Source organism: Ylistrum balloti, unplaced genomic scaffold (genome assembly GCF_031769215.1).
Source record: "Ylistrum balloti isolate Yb309-2 unplaced genomic scaffold, AGI_CSIRO_Ybal_v1 Utg369868, whole genome shotgun sequence".
Taxonomy (NCBI): Eukaryota; Metazoa; Mollusca; class Bivalvia; order Pectinida; family Pectinidae; genus Ylistrum; species Ylistrum balloti.
The window spans coordinates 341642-362816 of NW_026782012.1; the positions used below are offsets into that span (position 1 = coordinate 341642).

Below are 21175 nucleotides of genomic sequence, written 5' to 3' on the forward strand. Positions count from 1 at the left end.
TTTAATATGAATTTTGTCCTAATTACGTTACATGTACATTGATTAGGAACACTACAAAAATGTTTCGGAAATATGATGGAAGGACACAGAAAACAACAATCCCAATGTCAACTCAATCATAATAAAACTCACCTTCAGTCAAACTATGGAAAATATGAACAAAAGAAAGAATAACACACGGAGACACCGGAAAAAAGACAAGAATAAAACCAGATGTTCCGGAAGAGCTAGCGCTTTCTGCTTCATCGACGACACCCTTCATGTAAACCTTGGCAGAGCATCGAACACGTCCGGTTTCATATTTCACAAATAAAGAGTACATTTATCGATGAGATTACTATGACGATCGTAAAATGTCCTCTGTATTTTAACAGATATGTTAACATTCAAAAAGAGAAACCGACAAGTTCTACTGACCATATCGGCATTACAATCGACTTCAAATATAGTATTAGTACTGTGAATAGCAATACTGTACAGAATTATACGCCAACGCATTTGGTAAACCACTCACAATATTCATTTCAGAGTTTCAAGGTCAAATGTCCTTTCAATAAAGAGTTAATATTTTTTATGCGTGTTTCGACAATTTTCCTGATTAGAAAAGACTATTGAACACAATTAAGAAACCCAGGTAATTTTGAAGCTTTCTGGAACACGTTTGAAAAATGGATCAGTATATACCTCGTGTAAATCGTATCTCACATCATGTATTTATTACCTCCATGTTTCGATGGTGTCTTGGTAAGAATATTGTACAAAAGACATTCAAGTGAATAATGTCATTCACATTTAGATTTAGATAAAGTCGGGTTTCGTCCTTTTTGGACTTGAAACAAGGTCGGTCGCAAATTTCCGGATGGTTTCCGTTGTACTTGAGATGAAAGGATTGAAAAGAGAACATTCATGATGACAGTTATTACGATAAGAATTACTTTTCCATAGATACAGTCATTCCTGACGTGAAATGACTGAGATATTTGTACTTTCGGTACAACAGGACAAGCACGTGAACCAATAAAGATTCACTATCATTCCTTTTCTGGAACTTTGCCACAGCGCGACTATCGTACACAATCCCATCACGTGGCAGGATCACGGAATCAAATATTACTTCAAACAGAGTACATGAGTTTCCAGGAAAAAAGATATTATGCTATAGATATAAAAGTACGGTTACTCTTCATACCGGAAATTAGTACGCCAGCATGTGGTACTTGGGTTATAATCCATTTCGCCATCAACAGATATTGACTTTACACGTGTAAGGATGAAATCAAAGTAATGGAGAATTATCATTTGTAATGTTTTCACAGTCTAGAAATTAATTATGAACAAGTAATAAAATCACAACAAAATTTCGATCGGTCACCCACCAAGTTTGAATCATATGGAAAACATATCCGACTTCTTGTCGTAAAATATTGAAATCAACAACAATGAGGTTTTATGAGAAGATATTCATGGTCACTTGCAGGACCTCTTCTAAATCAAATGTTCTTGTACTTACAGCCAAGTATATGGTATGAGTACATACTTCTTTCTTGTAAAACTTATATTCTTGTATGTCGAAAAACGTATTGCCGTGCGTGTACTAAGCGCTATTGTGGTTTGAGAACATGCTGGAGCTCCAAGGAGTAAGTCAATTTTCAATATCTTACAAAAGTAGAAAATATATTGAATCGCAGAATCTTGTCAAGTCGATTGAGGGACAAGAACGTCATACCGATGTTTCCTGAAATACTGAAATTATAAAGTTGTTTTAATCATCTATAATGTTTTGTTCTAACATTTGCATTCTAATCAACACAGGCAAACCAATATTTTTGAAAGGGAATGCTGTCTTTTACAGACATCATCGTAATCAAGTCTCATCAATGCCTAACGTGCGCAATATTATTCGATTGACATCCTCAAGACTTATTCAGAGTCGTCCGGAAGATTTGCAGACAAGAGAGATCATTAAGCGTTTAATTGACAGCGATGAACGAAAGTTGGCGTCTGACTGCAACATTTGTTGAATCATTTGTAGTTTTCATGAGGCCATTTATTGATAAACGAACATTTGATATTTTGTATTTAATTCCGTTTTGAATTCCGATTTGATTACCGTTATCTTGACGGTCCGTAACTGAACGAACCCGACCTAACCGACTGAACACTCTGTCTAATATATATCTTCCCAAAACCACATGCTCTCTACACATTCCCTCACTTCGCGTTCACTGGCCGTCATTCATTTATCAAAGCTGTCGATATAAGTACTAAAGCAATAACAACCAAACCACTCAGAAGTTATTCAGTTTCGGTTGGAAATTTCAGAACAGGAAATTGACTGATTATTTAACAGGACAAATATTATAATTCCGTTATTTCGTTCTCTCGCTGAACTGATCCGTTTTTTTTTTTTTTTTTTTCATAATTGAAGCCTTGTAAGTCGACATAAGTGCAAATACATTGTATAACAAGTACTTCTGTGGTCATTAAAATAACAGTCTTTTCTGCTTTATGCTAACACCTTCCTGACTAAAAATATTGTGACATGACGAAAAATTACCGAGGTATGACGAAAGTCATACAGTAAATGGCTTATTTTCACGGAAGTCAGCTCAGCTGCAAAAGTAGCCTTGTGATCTCCTGCTCAGGGATGGAAAAATAAACTACATTATTCACATGTTTCTTCCTCCTGAGATTGTATAACAAAAACTGAAGTACAAAAGATTAGACAAAGTACAACCCAACAATGAATTAAACTCCGTCAAACAGCTGTTTCTTCCTTCTTCATAAGACACAAATGCTAGGGCCTAAATATTAAACCCGAGAGACAACCGAAGAAAATCCAATATGATCGAAACGAATGTTAATGAGATGAGACTTTGTAACCAGCTCAAACATTTGCAGAATTGATTTGCAAGTCATGCTAATTGCTACCACTATGTTCCGTGCGGATATTCTAGAAGGGCAGTACACGAGCGCTGCCATGTCATCTTCAAAATTTTTAGACGACAAGTTCGGTTTGCAATTTTTAAGAGAGAATCAAACAAAACTGGAACAATATCAAATAAACCCATTTTCTGATTTTCCATGGCAACTGCAATAAATTCTAGCTTAATGGAAAAGTCATCGATAGTTTCCGAGTCATTTTGTTCATCTAACGGAGTTATAAAGTAGATGTTTCTCTGTCAGCAAAAGCAATTTATATTAATTTATAAGGATATTTGTTTTTGCATGTAGGATTCGGGATTGACGTGTGAAATTGTTATAGATCTTTCGTGTGTACATTTGACCTCTCCTTATCACTACATGTAATCGCCATACCTCCGCTGTAAGAGCGCTGGACTTGGCGACCTCAGTTATATAAATTGATTTATCTAACGGGTTTTACTTCCACCATTACGACCTTTTGACCTTTCGCGGACGAGTACCCTCCCTCTCCTCTCTCCCCGACCTCAGCTTCAGACATGAGGTAAAGTATCCCTACTTGAGCTGTTTTTATTTTTGAAACGAAGACCACGAATAGGCCTGTACTGTCTTAGATGTCTCGACTGACAGGACACTACCCAAAATGCGTTGGATAACTTGCAGCAGGCCTTGTGCTATCATAACTATCAGTGTTTAATATTATATTCATACAAATTATTGCGTGCCAATACCCAGGAGATTATGTATAGGTTATATAAGAAAATAGAACAAAGTGTTACATTTGAAACACTGAATAATGAGAATATGGATGTCACGAAAGACACAGAAGAGCAAACAGAAATATATATGAAAGATGTTCTAGGAATAGCAATATGGGGCCGGATGATATTTCTATGTCTAGCAAAAAGAACTTGAAATTCAAATAAAAACTCCCAACCAATTGTTCACGTAATTTGAATTTCTAGCAGCAAATGTAAACTGTGTGTTAATTGGATGAATGAGGTTCAGAAGTTGTCAGACTTTTTTGTTATTATGTTCGATGTTAGACTTTTGGGACGTGTGCCATTAAAGGGAAAAATCAGACGAAAACGGTGATGGTGTTTCATATAGGCAAATGAATGCAAGTCACGACGTGTTCTGTTGAACATTGTTTTCACTTCCATGGTAACCATTTCAAAAGCCTAATGCTCTCCCATCCTCATCCCTAGCTTTTATCTTGTGATAATCAAACAGCCTCCAAAACGCCAAGACGAAATGTAAACTCTAAAACTGGATATTGATAGCGTGTTATCGAAAACGAAACGGATTGCCGGGCTCCGGAAATAGTGACGTCACAAGAAGGTCGATATACGTTAATTAATTAGAAGTAAGTGACATTGTTCTATCTTTAGACATGTTTAAGTGGCACTGCCTATTGTAAATTTCAGTAATTTGGTGAACGGCTTCATTAGAAACTGTGGTAGTGTCAATATATAAGTAAATCTTCTCCCTAATGTCGTTTGTTCATGTTATTAATTTTAGCAAGCATTCAATTTTGAAACAACATAGGTATATTATCTACTGTAGTATTGGCTGTCATTTTGCTCAGATTAATAAATCCCGATTTCCTTAATGACCGGAAAAATCAGGCAATATATCAACACTAATCACACTTGTAGAAATAGTTCCGGATAAACGAAACAAAAAAAAAATTCAATTTATCAAAAATTATATGTTTTAAGTCGAAACTGTCAGATATATTGAATTGTCAAAATACATCCTTGCATGCAAGATGGAATAAATGTAAATTGCAGAAAGTCTATGAATAAAACATTGTGCTGTGATTGTAAAATCTGCGGCTATAAATTCAATTAGATCCTTTCATGAGTGATATGGAGAAAGCCTCGTAATTCATATACACGTGCATATATCATCAAAGCAATGAGGTTATCGATCTTTATGTAGGTTTATTTTTATATCTTGATTTATCTTTTAAACTGTAAACCGTAAGCACTTACCAATAATTTCTAAAAGTCTCACTGAAGATCAAAATTCATAAATCACAATTTGGAAGCCCTAGTCAACACGTCTCAGGTTGCAGAGAAAATATTTTTGCCGGAAAGCACATCGATGGAATGTGGTAGATTATGATACGTTCATGTATCCTGTTTGTTAAGGCTGTTTTTTGTCGGTAAAATTAGTTGATAAACCATATGCGTAAATCTTAAAGCTCTTCATTTTATTGGTTCCGGTCCTGTTTATCTTGTTGAGAACGTGACATTACTTACTTCAATTGACCAAAATTTACATGGCGGGTGTCGTCGATGAAGAAGAAGACGCTTACTCTCCCGGAACATCTTACCTTATCCTCTCTGTACTTTTTCCAGAGTAAATATTTCTTTTGTTGATCTTCTTTAATTGAATTTCACTTTTGTTTATGATTATGTTAATATGTTGGTATTTCCATCATTATTTTTATCCTCGTTTTATATCTTTTGCGTTTGAATTAAAGTTTTGTTAACATGACTGTATTTTTGCTGTAGTTATTTAAGTCACTAGTGTGGTCGTTTTCAGCAAATGTTTATACTGTAATGGATGAGATAGAGGATTTGAAAATTGGAATTTTCACTGTCATTAGATAAACGCAATAAAAATCAGAAAGTTGGAGCATTCCATTGATAGGAAATTATCTTCCTGTATCGCTTTTAAATATGTTTTTTTTTCAATTTCAAAATATATTATCGAGGGCTCACGCTTATTTAGGAAGGTAGTTTCGCCTGGAGCATTTGAATTTAATCTATACGAGACATTAGCTTTCTTTTTGTCTGTTGGTTTTTTGTTTTTTTGTTTTTTTTTTGTTTTTTGTTTTTTTTTGCTTTTTATTTATTTATTTTTGTTTTGTTTTGTTGTTTGTTTGTTTTTATGTTTTACATTTGATCAAGTATCATAGTGTGGAGCAGTAGAGGACGCTATTTATAACAAAATATCTCAATTTGCTGAAACGATCTCAAGTTATCATTCCCCACCAAATGGATTCCGTCCGTCCTTCTGAAGGTACTCCAAAACCGTTTAAGACACCTCCAAGCACATTTCTACACACAGCAATCAAGAAGTCTAGTATTGCATGTTCCTGTGGAGTAGGTTTAATTTTATATATACTTATGGCTACCATGAAACAAATAGTCAAAATCACGATTTCAGCGTTTCCGGAGCATAACTCCATGACTCTTCCAGATAACTCCACAAAACTTTCTACATACATCAAGCAAGTGGACTTATGAAGAATTTTGATATGGAGAAGCTTTCAGTTTCAATACTTGCATGGTTACCAAGGAAACAAATAGTCAATACCACTGATTTATTTGTTTCCGGACCATATGTCCAAAACTCTTTAAGACAACTCTTTCTACTCCCATCAATCGATTGGTCTAATTGAGCCTTCTTGTTTTGAGGAGTTTCCAGTTTGGCTATTTATTTGGTTACCATGGAAACAAGTAATCAAATGCACAAATTGAAGCATTTCTAGAGCATATCTCTAAGTTCTATTGAACTTCTTCTACCGATTAACCCAATAGTCTGGTTGTTGCTTCTGCCACAGGGATTTTTATTTATTTATTTATTTTTGTAACAATGGAAGCAGATAGTTTAATGACGAACTGTTTCCGGATCACATCTCCAAACCCAGTAAAAATATTAAGTAGAACTCAGTCACTACTTCATATCCTTCCGGTGGTCCGGTGGCGCAGTGTTACCGGGGTTCGATTCCCGGAACTTCATATCCTTCCATCTTTCATACTGTTACCTCTAGATATCAAATTATAAAATAAAAATGTTTTCGGAACATTTACTTCTGCTTGATAATGTAAATAGTATAGAGGTTCTTTTAAAACAATCAAAAGAATATTTGAGAGTGACGTTTCGATAACTGCACGTCACCTTTATTAGATAAATGACCAGTGTTGAACGTACTAGCACTGACGTACATAGTGTGTATCTTAAGACATTGACCATGTATTCTATTTATCCTGCATCATTGGTTGAAAATCATACTACTGAAACTTAAACCGTTTTGTTGTTCAATCTGTGTTTATCTCCATTTCCGCGACGCTGAATTTCGCCTAATGACGGAAGCCAGATAATTGCTCCGCGTGGAAACATAGTTTCAAACTTTGAGCATGGATGTAACCTCTATGTGGGCTACAAATAGATACCTATATAATCATGACTGCACGGGTCTCCGTGTTTAAGTCTGACAAAATCACTCATCCATGACTGACCCCATTCTACCAGTACGCTCACGTGCCCACGACTAGACTAGCGATAAGGGGATATAACCCACGGTATCCGTCGAAAAGAATATAGTTGCAAATGAACGCAATAGCTTCAAAATCTCATCATATTTTAGTTTTTTATTGAAAATATTGCTATGTAATTTGTTATTTTAAACATGAATACCTCTCTACAGGTTAGTTTTATTAGTTGCATTGGATTTTGAGCGAAACCTTTTACTATATATGCAAATGAGTGTTTACTCACACAGCCGACTTTATGGGCCGGATATAAGAAATTCACAAAAGGGTGGATGGTGGGCGTTTCCCTCCTCCCAAAAGGAAGCCTTCAACCGACACTTTTTTCTTTTATAGGACAGCTAGATACAGTAGAGCCAAATAAACTGTACCTAGCAACAGTTTCGCCCTTTAGGGGTAAGAACTTTGAAATCCAACAGGCGACTAAGGAAAATCCAAAGGTGATCGGAAGACACTGGACGATTGTTCCTTGTGTTCAACTTCCAGTGTAAATTCTATTAGCATAAATAATAATAAGTTTAAGAAGCACACAGGGTTCAAGTTCCATTTTTCCAAAGAAATATAAACATTTAAAACTCTACAATAAATATGCCTACAACGAATAACGTAACGGTACCACAGTGGTAAGATCCATGTTCTCAGCTGCAAAGTTTTTGGACTGAATTGTACCTATAGGGATTTTTTTTTTGACGGAAGATCACATGGTATTTTTCTAAACAGCTAGTTGTAATGTTCAGTGCCAGATCCATCATAGTAATGCTACATCGTTTTCATTAAAGTGAAATTAATTATCTCATGATGACCTGTTTTATCAGAAAAATTTAATTTTTTGAAAAAATATCATTCAATTTCAAGACGGTTTCGATCTTACTAGCACGTCGTTCGAAATAACTAACCATGTGCACTCATATAATAACATGTGATCTTTTTATGCAACACTCTGTTATTTTATAATAATCATTGAAAGTGGGTATTTTTGTTTGTAAATTTGAGCATGGATGTAGCACGGACTACAAAGTGTGTAACATCTATGTTGGCTACAACAGATACTTATATATCCATGATTGCACGAGTCTCCGAGTCTAAGTCTGATAAAATCACTCATCCATGACTGATCCCATTCTACCTGTGCGCTCACATGTCCACGACTCGACTAGCGATAAGGGGACATAACCCATGATATCCCGTAGAAATTAATGTAGTTGTAAATGAACAAAATGGCTTCAATATCGCACCATATTTCATTTTTATCGTGAAAATATTGCTGCGTAATTTGTTATTTAACCAGGAATACCTTTCGACAGGTTGGTTTTATTAGTTGCATTGGATTTTGAGCGAAACCTTTTACTATATATGCAAATGAGTGTTTACTCACACAGCCGACTTTATGGGCCGGATATAAGAAATTCACAAAAGGGTGGATGGTGGGCGTTTCTCTCCTCCCAAAAGGAAGCCTTCAACCGTCACTATGTTCTTTTATAGGACAGCTAGATACAGTAGAGCCAAAAAAACTGTACCTTGCAACAGTTTCGCCCTTTAGGGGTAAGAACTTTGAAATCCAACAGGCGACTAAGGAAAATCCAAAGGTGATCAGAAGACACTGGACGATTGTTCCTTGTGTTCAACTTCCAGTGTAAATTCTATTAGCATAAATAATAATAAGTTTAAGAAGCACACAGGGTTCAAGTTCCATTTTTCCAAAGAAATATAAACATTTAAAACTCTACAATAAATATGCCTACAACGAATAACGTAACGGTACCACAGTGGTAAGATCCATGTTCTCAGCTGCAAAGTTTTTGGACTGAATTGTACCTATAGGGATTTTTTTTTTGACGGAAGATCACATGGTATTTTTCTAAACAGCTAGTTGTAATGTTCAGTGCCAGATCCATCATAGTAATGCTACATCGTTTTCATTAAAGTGAAATTAATTATCTCATGATGACCTGTTTTATCAGAAAAATTTAATTTTTTGAAAAAATATCATTCAATTTCAAGACGGTTTCGATCTTACTAGCACGTCGTTCGAAATAACTAACCATGTGCACTCATATAATAACATGTGATCTTTTTATGCAACACTCTGTTATTTTATAATAATCATTGAAAGTGGGTATTTTTGTTTGTAAATTTGAGCATGGATGTAGCACGGACTACAAAGTGTGTAACATCTATGTTGGCTACAACAGATACTTATATATCCATGATTGCACGAGTCTCCGAGTCTAAGTCTGATAAAATCACTCATCCATGACTGATCCCATTCTACCTGTGCGCTCACATGTCCACGACTCGACTAGCGATAAGGGGACATAACCCATGATATCCCGTAGAAATTAATGTAGTTGTAAATGAACAAAATGGCTTCAATATCGCACCATATTTCATTTTTATCGTGAAAATATTGCTGCGTAATTTGTTATTTAACCAGGAATACCTTTCGACAGGTTGGTTTTATTAGTTGCATTGGATTTTGAGCGAAACCTTTTACTATATATGCAAATGAGTGTTTACTCACACAGCCGACTTTATGGGCCGGATATAAGAAATTCACAAAAGGGTGGATGGTGGGCGTTTCTCTCCTCCCAAAAAAAAGCCTTCAACCGTCACTATGTTCTTTTATAGGACAGCTAGATACAGTAGAGCCAAATAAACTGTACCTTGCAACAGTTTCGCCCTTTAGGGGTAAGAACTTTGAAATCCAACAGGCGACTAAGGAAAATCCAAAGGTGATCAGAAGACACTGGACGATTGTTCCTTGTGTTCAACTTCCAGTGTAAATTCTATTAGCATAAATAATAATAAGTTTAAGAAGCACACAGGGTTCAAGTTCCATTTTTCCAAAGAAATATAAACATTTAAAACTCTACAATAAATATGCCTACAACGAATAACGTAACGGTACCACAGTGGTAAGATCCATGTTCTCAGCTGCAAAGTTTTTGGACTGAATTGTACCTATAGGGATTTTTTTTTTGACGGAAGATCACATGGTATTTTTCTAAACAGCTAGTTGTAATGTTCAGTGCCAGATCCATCATAGTAATGCTACATCGTTTTCATTAAAGTGAAATTAATTATCTCATGATGACCTGTTTTATCAGAAAAATTTAATTTTTTGAAAAAATATCATTCAATTTCAAGACGGTTTCGATCTTACTAGCACGTCGTTCGAAATAACTAACCATGTGCACTCATATAATAACATGTGATCTTTTTATGCAACACTCTGTTATTTTATAATAATCATTGAAAGTGGGTATTTTTGTTTGTAAATTTGAGCATGGATGTAGCACGGACTACAAAGTGTGTAACATCTATGTTGGCTACAACAGATACTTATATATCCATGATTGCACGAGTCTCCGAGTCTAAGTCTGATAAAATCACTCATCCATGACTGATCCCATTCTACCTGTGCGCTCACATGTCCACGACTCGACTAGCGATAAGGGGACATAACCCATGATATCCCGTAGAAATTAATGTAGTTGTAAATGAACAAAATGGCTTCAATATCGCACCATATTTCATTTTTATCGTGAAAATATTGCTGCGTAATTTGTTATTTAACCAGGAATACCTTTCGACAGGTTGGTTTTATTAGTTGCATTGGATTTTGAGCGAAACCTTTTACTATATATGCAAATGAGTGTTTACTCACACAGCCGACTTTATGGGCCGGATATAAGAAATTCACAAAAGGGTGGATGGTGGGCGTTTCTCTCCTCCCAAAAGGAAGCCTTCAACCGTCACTATGTTCTTTTATAGGACAGCTAGATACAGTAGAGCCAAAAAAACTGTACCTTGCAACAGTTTCGCCCTTTAGGGGTAAGAACTTTGAAATCCAACAGGCGACTAAGGAAAATCCAAAGGTGATCAGAAGACACTGGACGATTGTTCCTTGTGTTCAACTTCCAGTGTAAATTCTATTAGCATAAATAATAATAAGTTTAAGAAGCACACAGGGTTCAAGTTCCATTTTTCCAAAGAAATATAAACATTTAAAACTCTACAATAAATATGCCTACAACGAATAACGTAACGGTACCACAGTGGTAAGATCCATGTTCTCAGCTGCAAAGTTTTTGGACTGAATTGTACCTATAGGGATTTTTTTTTTGACGGAAGATCACATGGTATTTTTCTAAACAGCTAGTTGTAATGTTCAGTGCCAGATCCATCATAGTAATGCTACATCGTTTTCATTAAAGTGAAATTAATTATCTCATGATGACCTGTTTTATCAGAAAAATTTAATTTTTTGAAAAAATATCATTCAATTTCAAGACGGTTTCGATCTTACTAGCACGTCGTTCGAAATAACTAACCATGTGCACTCATATAATAACATGTGATCTTTTTATGCAACACTCTGTTATTTTATAATAATCATTGAAAGTGGGTATTTTTGTTTGTAAATTTGAGCATGGATGTAGCACGGACTACAAAGTGTGTAACATCTATGTTGGCTACAACAGATACTTATATATCCATGATTGCACGAGTCTCCGAGTCTAAGTCTGATAAAATCACTCATCCATGACTGATCCCATTCTACCTGTGCGCTCACATGTCCACGACTCGACTAGCGATAAGGGGACATAACCCATGATATCCCGTAGAAATTAATGTAGTTGTAAATGAACAAAATGGCTTCAATATCGCACCATATTTCATTTTTATCGTGAAAATATTGCTGCGTAATTTGTTATTTAACCAGGAATACCTTTCGACAGGTTGGTTTTATTAGTTGCATTAGCGAAACCTTTTACTATATATGCAATTAGTTGCATTGGATTTTGAGCGAAACCTTTTACTATATATGCAAATGAAAAAGCCTCACACAGCCGACTTTATGGGCCGGATATAAGAAATTCACAAAAGGGTGGAAACGTAACGGTAGCACAGTGGTAAGATCCATGTTCTCAGCTGCAAAGGTTTTGGATCGCATGACCTATGATTTTTTTTTCACGGAAGATCACATGGTATTTTTCTATTTTGTTTCGAAAGGAAACAGTTAAATATAAAACAATTAAATCGATGGTTGTTTGAGATGTGAAAAGAAGTTTCCATATAAATCTTATAATTATTACATCGTCCTCAATCAAATAAAACGTCTCGGGCGTATGTATAATACGAAATTGTGAATATAGGAAAGTTGTGAGTTAAGGGATTGTCTTTAGATTTACTCTGTGATATATGATTACAGTATATTAATATTTAAAAATTATTTATGTTTAAGTTTGCTCTCTGATCAATTGTAACTGTTTGTTTGTAATAATGCGAGAGAGGGCTTTACATCATTTCGATTACTTGTGCCCAATCCTTTTTTCAATTAAATATGCTGAAAGGGCACTGATTGGCTTCTTTTGCTTCATATTATTTAAAATAAATCAAATTTCAATAATTTTGCGTACTCGGGGTTTTAAATCTACAACCAGTGACAGTATTTCTTACAAACGAAGTCTTATAGCACTTGTCTTCATGAAAATGTTTATTTTTTCCCCACATGTTTCAGTACCGGTGAGCGGCTTCACACCGGTGTAAAATCAATTTCTAATCAATGCCTTTTTCTTTAGTGTAATGGGTTACTTTAAGTTAAAGTTAACGGTAGATGTTTTAGATCCCTTCCGATCCGAATCCTTGATTTAGAGGTTTCAGTTGTTAATATTCAAATTTTAATTACTACAGTAAAACTTAGTTGTTCTGTCTAAATGTATTTTTAAATTCTAGATCTTCTCGCAGTTTTATTTGTTTTAACCAAAGTCATCGGTATCAGATGATTTCTTCGTATATTGACTGTAGTAATGTGTGAAAGCATATAGGACATAGAGTTGGACCATGAGAAATTAGCCCATGAAAGAGATGGCTATAGTTCACACCTGTCCAGGTAAACAACAAAAGACTCTCAGGTTCGATTTTACCAACACGTCCTTCGAAATAACTGACCATATGCACTGATATAATCAAATGTGATTTTTTTATGCAGCACTCTATATTTTATAATAATCATTGAAAGTGGGTTTTTTTTTTGTTTGTTTGTGGTTTAGAAAATGGATCAATAGCACGGACTACTAGGTGTGTAACCTCTATGTAGGCTACAACAGATACCTATATATCCATGATTGCACGGGTCTCCGAGTCTGATAAAATCATTCATCCATGACTGATCCCATTCTACCTGTGCGCTCACATGACCACGACTCGACTAGCGATAAGGGGACATAACCCATGATGTTCCGCAGAAATTAATGTAGTTGTAAATGAACCAAATAGCTTCAATATCTCACCATATTTCAGTTTTTTTCGTGAAAATATTGCTACGTAATTTGTTATTATAAAAATGAATACCTCTCAACAAGTTGGTTTTATTAGTTGCATTGGATTTCAAGCGAAACTGTGTACTATATATGCAAATGAGTGTTTACTCACACAGCCGACTTTATGGGCCGGATATAAGAAATTCACAAAAGGGTGGATGGTGGGCGTTTCTACACTACCAAAAGACTTGCAACAGTTTCGCCCTTTAGGGGTTAAAACTGTGAAGTTAAGGAACCTCTAAAGTGATCGGAAGACACTGGACGAGTGTTCCTTGTGTTAAAATTCCAATGTAAATTCTATTAGCAGAAATAAGATCAATAGGCAAACAGGGTTCAATTTCCTGTTTTGAAAAAAAACATAACATTTCACACTCTACAATTAATAGGCCTACAATCAATAACGTAACGGTAGCACCGTGGTGAGATCCCTGCCCTCAGCTGCAAAGGTTTTGGATCGCATGACCCTGTCACATGAGATCACATGGTATTTTTCTATTTTGTTTCGAAAGGAAACAGTTAAATATGAAACAATTAAATCGATGGTTGTTTGAGATGTGAAAAGAAGTTTCCATATAAATCTTATAATTATTACATCGTCCTCAATCAAATAAAACGTCTCGGGCGTATGTATAATACGAAATTGTGAATATAGGAAAGTTGTGAGTTAAGGGATTGTCTTTAGATTTACTCTGTGATATATGATTACAGTATATTAATATTTAAAAATTATTTATGTTTAAGTTTGCTCTCTGATCAATTGTAACTGTTTGTTTGTAATAATGCGAGAGAGGGCTTTACATCATTTCGATTACTTGTGCCCAATCCTTTTTTCAATTAAATATGCTGAAAGGGCACTGATTGGCTTCTTTTGCTTCATATTATTTAAAATAAATCAAATTTCAATAATCTTGCGTACTCGGGGTTTTAAATCTACAACCAGTGACAGTATTTCTTACAAACGAAGTCTTATAGCACTGCATGAAAATGTTCATTTTTTCCCCACATGTTTCAGTACCGGTGAGCGGCTTCACATCGGTGTAAAATCAATTTCTAATCAATGCCTTTTTCTTTAGTGTAATGGGTTACTTTAAGTTAAAGTTAACGGTAGATGTTTTAGATCCCTTCCGATCCGAATCCTTGATTTAGAGGTTTCAGTTGTTAATATTCAAATTTTAATTACTACAGTAAAACTTAGTTGTTCTGTCTAAATGTATTTTTAAATTCTAGATCTTCTCGCAGTTTTATTTGTTTTAACCAAAGTCATCGGTATCAGATGATTTCATCGTATATTGACTGTAGTAATGTGTGAAAGCATATAGGACATAGAGTTGGACAATGAGAAATTCGCTCATGAAAGAGATGGCTATAGTTCACACCTGTCCAGGTAAACAACAAAAGACTCTCAGGTTCGATTTTACCAACACGTCCTTCGAAATAACTGACCATATGCACTGATATAATCAAATGTGATTTTTTTATGCAGCACTCTATATTTTATAATAATCATTGAAAGTGGGTTTTTTTTGTTTGTTTGTGGTTTAGAAAATGGATCAATAGCACGGACTACTAGGTGTGTAACCTCTATGTAGGCTACAACAGATACCTATATATCCATGATTGCACGAGTCTGCGAGTCTGATAAAATCATTCATCCATGACTGATCCCATTCTACCTGTGCGCTCACATGACCACGACTCGACTAGCGATAAGGGGACATAACCCATGATGTTCCGCAGAAATTAATGTAGTTGTAAATGAACAAAATAGCTTCAATATCGCACCATATTTCAGTTTTTTTCGTGAAAATATTGCTACGTAATTTGTTATTTAAAAATGAATACCTTTCAACAGGTTGGTTTTATTAGTTGCATTGGATTTTGAGCGAAACCTTTTACTATATATGCAAATGAGTGTTTACTCACACAGCCGACTTTATGGGCCGGATATAAGAAATTCACAAAAGGGTGGATGGTGGGCGTTTCTCTCCTCCCAAAAGGAAAAAAAAGCCTTTTATGTTCTTTGATAATCCAACAGGCGACTAAGGAAAATCCAAAGGTTTTATAGGACAGCTGTGAAAATAAAGCCAAATAAACTGTACCTTGCAACAGTTTCGCCCTTTAGGGGTAAGAACTTTGAAATCCAACAGGCGACTAAGGAAAATCCAAAGGTGATCGGAAGACACTGGACGATTGTTCCTTGTGTTCAACTTATGTAAATTCTATTAGCATAAATAATAATAAGTTTTAAGAAGCACACAGGGTTCAAGTTCCATTTTTCCAAAGAAATATAAACATTTAAAACTCTACAACGGATGTAGCACGGTACCAAAGTGTGTAACATATGTTGGCTACAAAGAATATAACGTGCACGAGTCTCCGAGTCTAATCAGTGATAAAATCACTCATCCATGTTCTCAGCTGCAAAGTTTTTGTAAATGAACAAAATGGCTTCAATATCGCACCATATTTCATTTTTATTGAAAATTACTTTATAGGGATTTTTTTTTTGAGCGATCATATATGGTATTTTTCACAAACAGCTAGTTGTAATGTTCAGTGCCAGATCCATCATAGTAATGCAACATCGTTTTCATTAAAGTGAAATTAATTATCTCATGATGACCTGTTTTATCAGAAAAATTTAATTTTTTGAAAAAATATCATTCAATTTCAAGACGGTTTCGATCTTACTAGCACGTCGTTCGAAATAACTAACCATGTGCACTCATATAATAAGTTGTAATGTGATCTTTTTATGCAACACTCTGTTATTTTATAATACAGATACTTATATATCCATGATTGCACGAGTCTCCGAGTCTAAGTCTGATAAAATCACTCATCCATGACTGATCCCATTCTACCTGTGCGCTCACATGTCCACGACTCGACTAGCGATAAGGGGACATAACCCATGATATCCCGTAGAAATTAATGTAGTTGTAAATGAACAAAATGGCTTCAATATCGCACCATATTTCATTTTTATCGTGAAAATATTGCTGCGTAATTTGTTATTTAACCAGGAATACCTTTCGACAGGTTGGTTTTATTAGTTGCATTGGATTTTGAGCGAAACCTTTTACTATATATGCAAATGAGTGTTTACTCACACAGCCGACTTTATGGGCCGGATATAAGAAATTCACAAAAGGGTGGATGGTGGGCGTTTCTCTCCTCCCAAAAGGAAGCCTTCAACCGTCACTATGTTCTTTTATAGGACAGCTAGATACAGTAGAGCCAAATAAACTGTACCTTGCAACAGTTTCGCCCTTTAGGGGTAAGAACTTTGAAATCCAACAGGCGACTAAGGAAAATCCAAAGGTGATCAGAAGACACTGGACGATTGTTCCTTGTGTTCAACTTCCAGTGTAAATTCTATTAGCATAAATAATAATAAGTTTAAGAAGCACACAGGGTTCAAGTTCCATTTTTCCAAAGAAATATAAACATTTAAAACTCTACAATAAATATGCCTACAACGAATAACGTAACGGTACCACAGTGGTAAGATCCATGTTCTCAGCTGCAAAGTTTTTGGACTGAATTGTACCTATAGGGATTTTTTTTTTTGACGGAAGATCACATGGTATTTTTCTAAACAGCTAGTTGTAATGTTCAGTGCCAGATCCATCATAGTAATGCTACATCGTTTTCATTAAAGTGAAATTAATTATCTCATGATGACCTGTTTTATCAGAAAAATTTAATTTTTTGAAAAAATATCATTCAATTTCAAGACGGTTTCGATCTTACTAGCACGTCGTTCGAAATAACTAACCATGTGCACTCATATAATAACATGTGATCTTTTTATGCAACACTCTGTTATTTTATAATAATCATTGAAAGTGGGTATTTTTGTTTGTAAATTTGAGCATGGATGTAGCACGGACTACAAAGTGTGTAACATCTATGTTGGCTACAACAGATACTTATATATCCATGATTGCACGAGTCTCCGAGTCTAAGTCTGATAAAATCACTCATCCATGACTGATCCCATTCTACCTGTGCGCTCACATGTCCACGACTCGACTAGCGATAAGGGGACATAACCCATGATATCCTGTAGAAATTAATGTAGTTGTAAATGAACAAAATGGCTTCAATATCGCACCATATTTCATTTTTATCGTGAAAATATTGCTGCGTAATTTGTTATTTAACCAGGAATACCTTTCGACAGGTTGGTTTTATTAGTTGCATTGGATTTTGAGCGAAACCTTTTACTATATATGCAAATGAGTGTTTACTCACACAGCCGACTTTATGGGCCGGATATAAGAAATTCACAAAAGGGTGGATGGTGGGCGTTTCTCTCCTCCCAAAAGGAAGCCTTCAACCGTCACTATGTTCTTTTATAGGACAGCTAGATACAGTAGAGCCAAATAAACTGTACCTTGCAACAGTTTCGCCCTTTAGGGGTAAGAACTTTGAAATCCAACAGGCGACTAAGGAAAATCCAAAGGTGATCAGAAGACACTGGACGATTGTTCCTTGTGTTCAACTTCCAGTGTAAATTCTATTAGCATAAATAATAATAAGTTTAAGAAGCACACAGGGTTCAAGTTCCATTTTTCCAAAGAAATATAAACATTTAAAACTCTACAATAAATATGCCTACAACGAATAACGTAACGGTACCACAGTGGTAAGATCCATGTTCTCAGCTGCAAAGTTTTTGGACTGAATTGTACCTATAGGGATTTTTTTTTTGACGGAAGATCACATGGTATTTTTCTAAACAGCTAGTTGTAATGTTCAGTGCCAGATCCATCATAGTAATGCTACATCGTTTTCATTAAAGTGAAATTAATTATCTCATGATGACCTGTTTTATCAGAAAAATTTAATTTTTTGAAAAAATATCATTCAATTTCAAGACGGTTTCGATCTTACTAGCACGTCGTTCGAAATAACTAACCATGTGCACTCATATAATAACATGTGATCTTTTTATGCAACACTCTGTTATTTTATAATAATCATTGAAAGTGGGTATTTTTGTTTGTAAATTTGAGCATGGATGTAGCACGGACTACAAAGTGTGTAACATCTATGTTGGCTACAACAGATACTTATATATCCATGATTGCACGAGTCTCCGAGTCTAAGTCTGATAAAATCACTCATCCATGACTGATCCCATTCTACCTGTGCGCTCACATGTCCACGACTCGACTAGCGATAAGGGGACATAACCCATGATATCCCGTAGAAATTAATGTAGTTGTAAATGAACAAAATGGCTTCAATATCGCACCATATTTCATTTTTATCGTGAAAATATTGCTGCGTAATTTGTTATTTAACCAGGAATACCTTTCGACAGGTTGGTTTTATTAGTTGCATTGGATTTTGAGCGAAACCTTTTACTATATATGCAAATGAGTGTTTACTCACACAGCCGACTTTATGGGCCGGATATAAGAAATTCACAAAAGGGTGGATGGTGGGCGTTTCTCTCCTCCCAAAAGGAAGCCTTCAACCGTCACTATGTTCTTTTATAGGACAGCTAGATACAGTAGAGCCAAATAAACTGTACCTTGCAACAGTTTCGCCCTTTAGGGGTAAGAACTTTGAAATCCAACAGGCGACTAAGGAAAATCCAAAGGTGATCAGAAGACACTGGACGATTGTTCCTTGTGTTCAACTTCCAGTGTAAATTCTATTAGCATAAATAATAATAAGTTTAAGAAGCACACAGAGTTCAAGTTCCATTTTTCCAAAGAAATCTAAACATTTAAAACTCTACAATAAATATGCCTACAACGAATAACGTAACGGTACCACAGTGGTAAGATCCATGTTCTCAGCTGCAAAGTTTTTGGACTGAACTGTACCTATAGGGATTTTTTTTTGACGGAAGATCACATGGTATTTTTCTAAACAGCTAGTTGTAATGTTCAGTGCCAGATCCATCATAGTAATGCCACATCGTTTTCATTAAAGTGAAATTAATTATCTCATGATGACCTGTTTTATCAGAAAAATTTAATTTTTTGAAAAAATATCATTCAATTTCAAGACGGTTTCGATCTTACTAGCACGTCGTTCGAAATAACTAACCATGTGCACTCATATAATAAAATGTGATCTTTTTTATGCAACACTCTGTTATTTTATAATAATCATTGAAAGTGGGTATTTTTGTTTGTAAATTTGAGCATGGATGTAGCACGGACTACAAAGTGTGTAACATCTATGTTGGCTACAACAGATACTTATATATCCATGATTGCACGAGTCTCCGAGTCTAAGTCTGATAAAATCACTCATCCATGACTGATCCCATTCTACCTGTGCGCTCACATGTCCACGACTCGACTAGCGATAAGGGGACATAACCCATGATATCCTGTAGAAATTAATGTAGTTGTAAATGAACAAAATGGCTTCAATATCGCACCATATTTCATTTTATCCTTATCAAGGTTGCCGAAGAGTTCTGACCATTTTTTTCTCTCATTGTCCACTGTCCCCAATCGCTAAAACGTATTATCCATTAACGCTTTTTCCGACTAAAGAAGTATACAAACTGCCCATTACGTATGCTCACAGAACCAATGTCTAACACTTTACATTTCCGTTTGGAAGGTGATGGAACTGAAAGTGGCGCCAATGAACCGTCAATGACGTCACGTTTTGTCACGTCATGTCACGGAAGTTCTTACTCGTAGTGATGTATCAAAATAATCCTTCGTTAAATCATCAAATTGATATGTGTATATATTCTAATGAATAAACGATATGTTTTGTTAGAAATATAATTCTAGTTCCATGGTGCTATGAAAGAACACATAGTGTATCACGAATGTGCATTCCTTTAGCTTGCAAATCAGTTATTTTCATACCAGCATGGGACTTCAATTTTTCTAGCAAAGATTAAACCATTTAAGAGAGAATATTTTGAAAGTAAGCTAGCAGATGTCCTAAAATAGTTCCACTCTACGCTGTACCCACATAACCAGTAGTGTTGCATCTCTTAAAGTATTTCAAAAGCAACATATTAATTAATAAGACTTCCAGTACCGTAAACGAAACAAATTTTATGAGAAGAAATTACGAAGTATGTGTCGCCAGATGGTCATTAGGGATCTATTACGGAACAATTTGTCCCTTTTAATTTCCCAGTGAGAGTTCACATATCCATCAGATGTTTTATTCGCTCTCGTAAGCATCGTTTTTTTTCAGATTTATTCCGATGCTTGGAGCTCTATTGGGACTTTTAGCAGGCTTTTCCGATTTTGCAAATATCTCTTTAGACAGTATAGACACTAGTAGTGTCGAAAGTTCATAGCCCTAAAACACAAAATAAATGGAGATGACATTTAATATAAGTACTAGTATCTTTTGATAAAGAATGAGTAAGACCTGTAGTGTAAATCCACGAATCAGTTCGAGCGTGGAAATCAAAACGTAGCAAATATCAAAAAAATATATATATATATATATATATGTCAAAAATGAAGGTAGCTGCAAATACTCGATCATTTTTGGAAAAATAGTCATTTCTAATTTTAAATTTGAATATTTTAAAAGAATATTAAGAAGACTGTGCTGCTTACGTAACTTCAGCTGAAGGTCCATTGTGCTTGGTTCGACGCTCCCTACCCGTGGCAATTTATTTTTTCTCAG

The 21175-nt window shown here is 35.3% G+C and overlaps 1 protein-coding gene across 1 annotated transcript in view; it reads left to right on the forward strand.

Moving 5' to 3' along the window:
- The window catches only part of LOC132545952 (cardioacceleratory peptide receptor-like), a 49679-nt gene that overhangs the window by 12183 nt on the left and 16321 nt on the right, over positions 1–21175 (forward strand). The gene's annotated exons all lie outside the window — the stretch shown is intronic.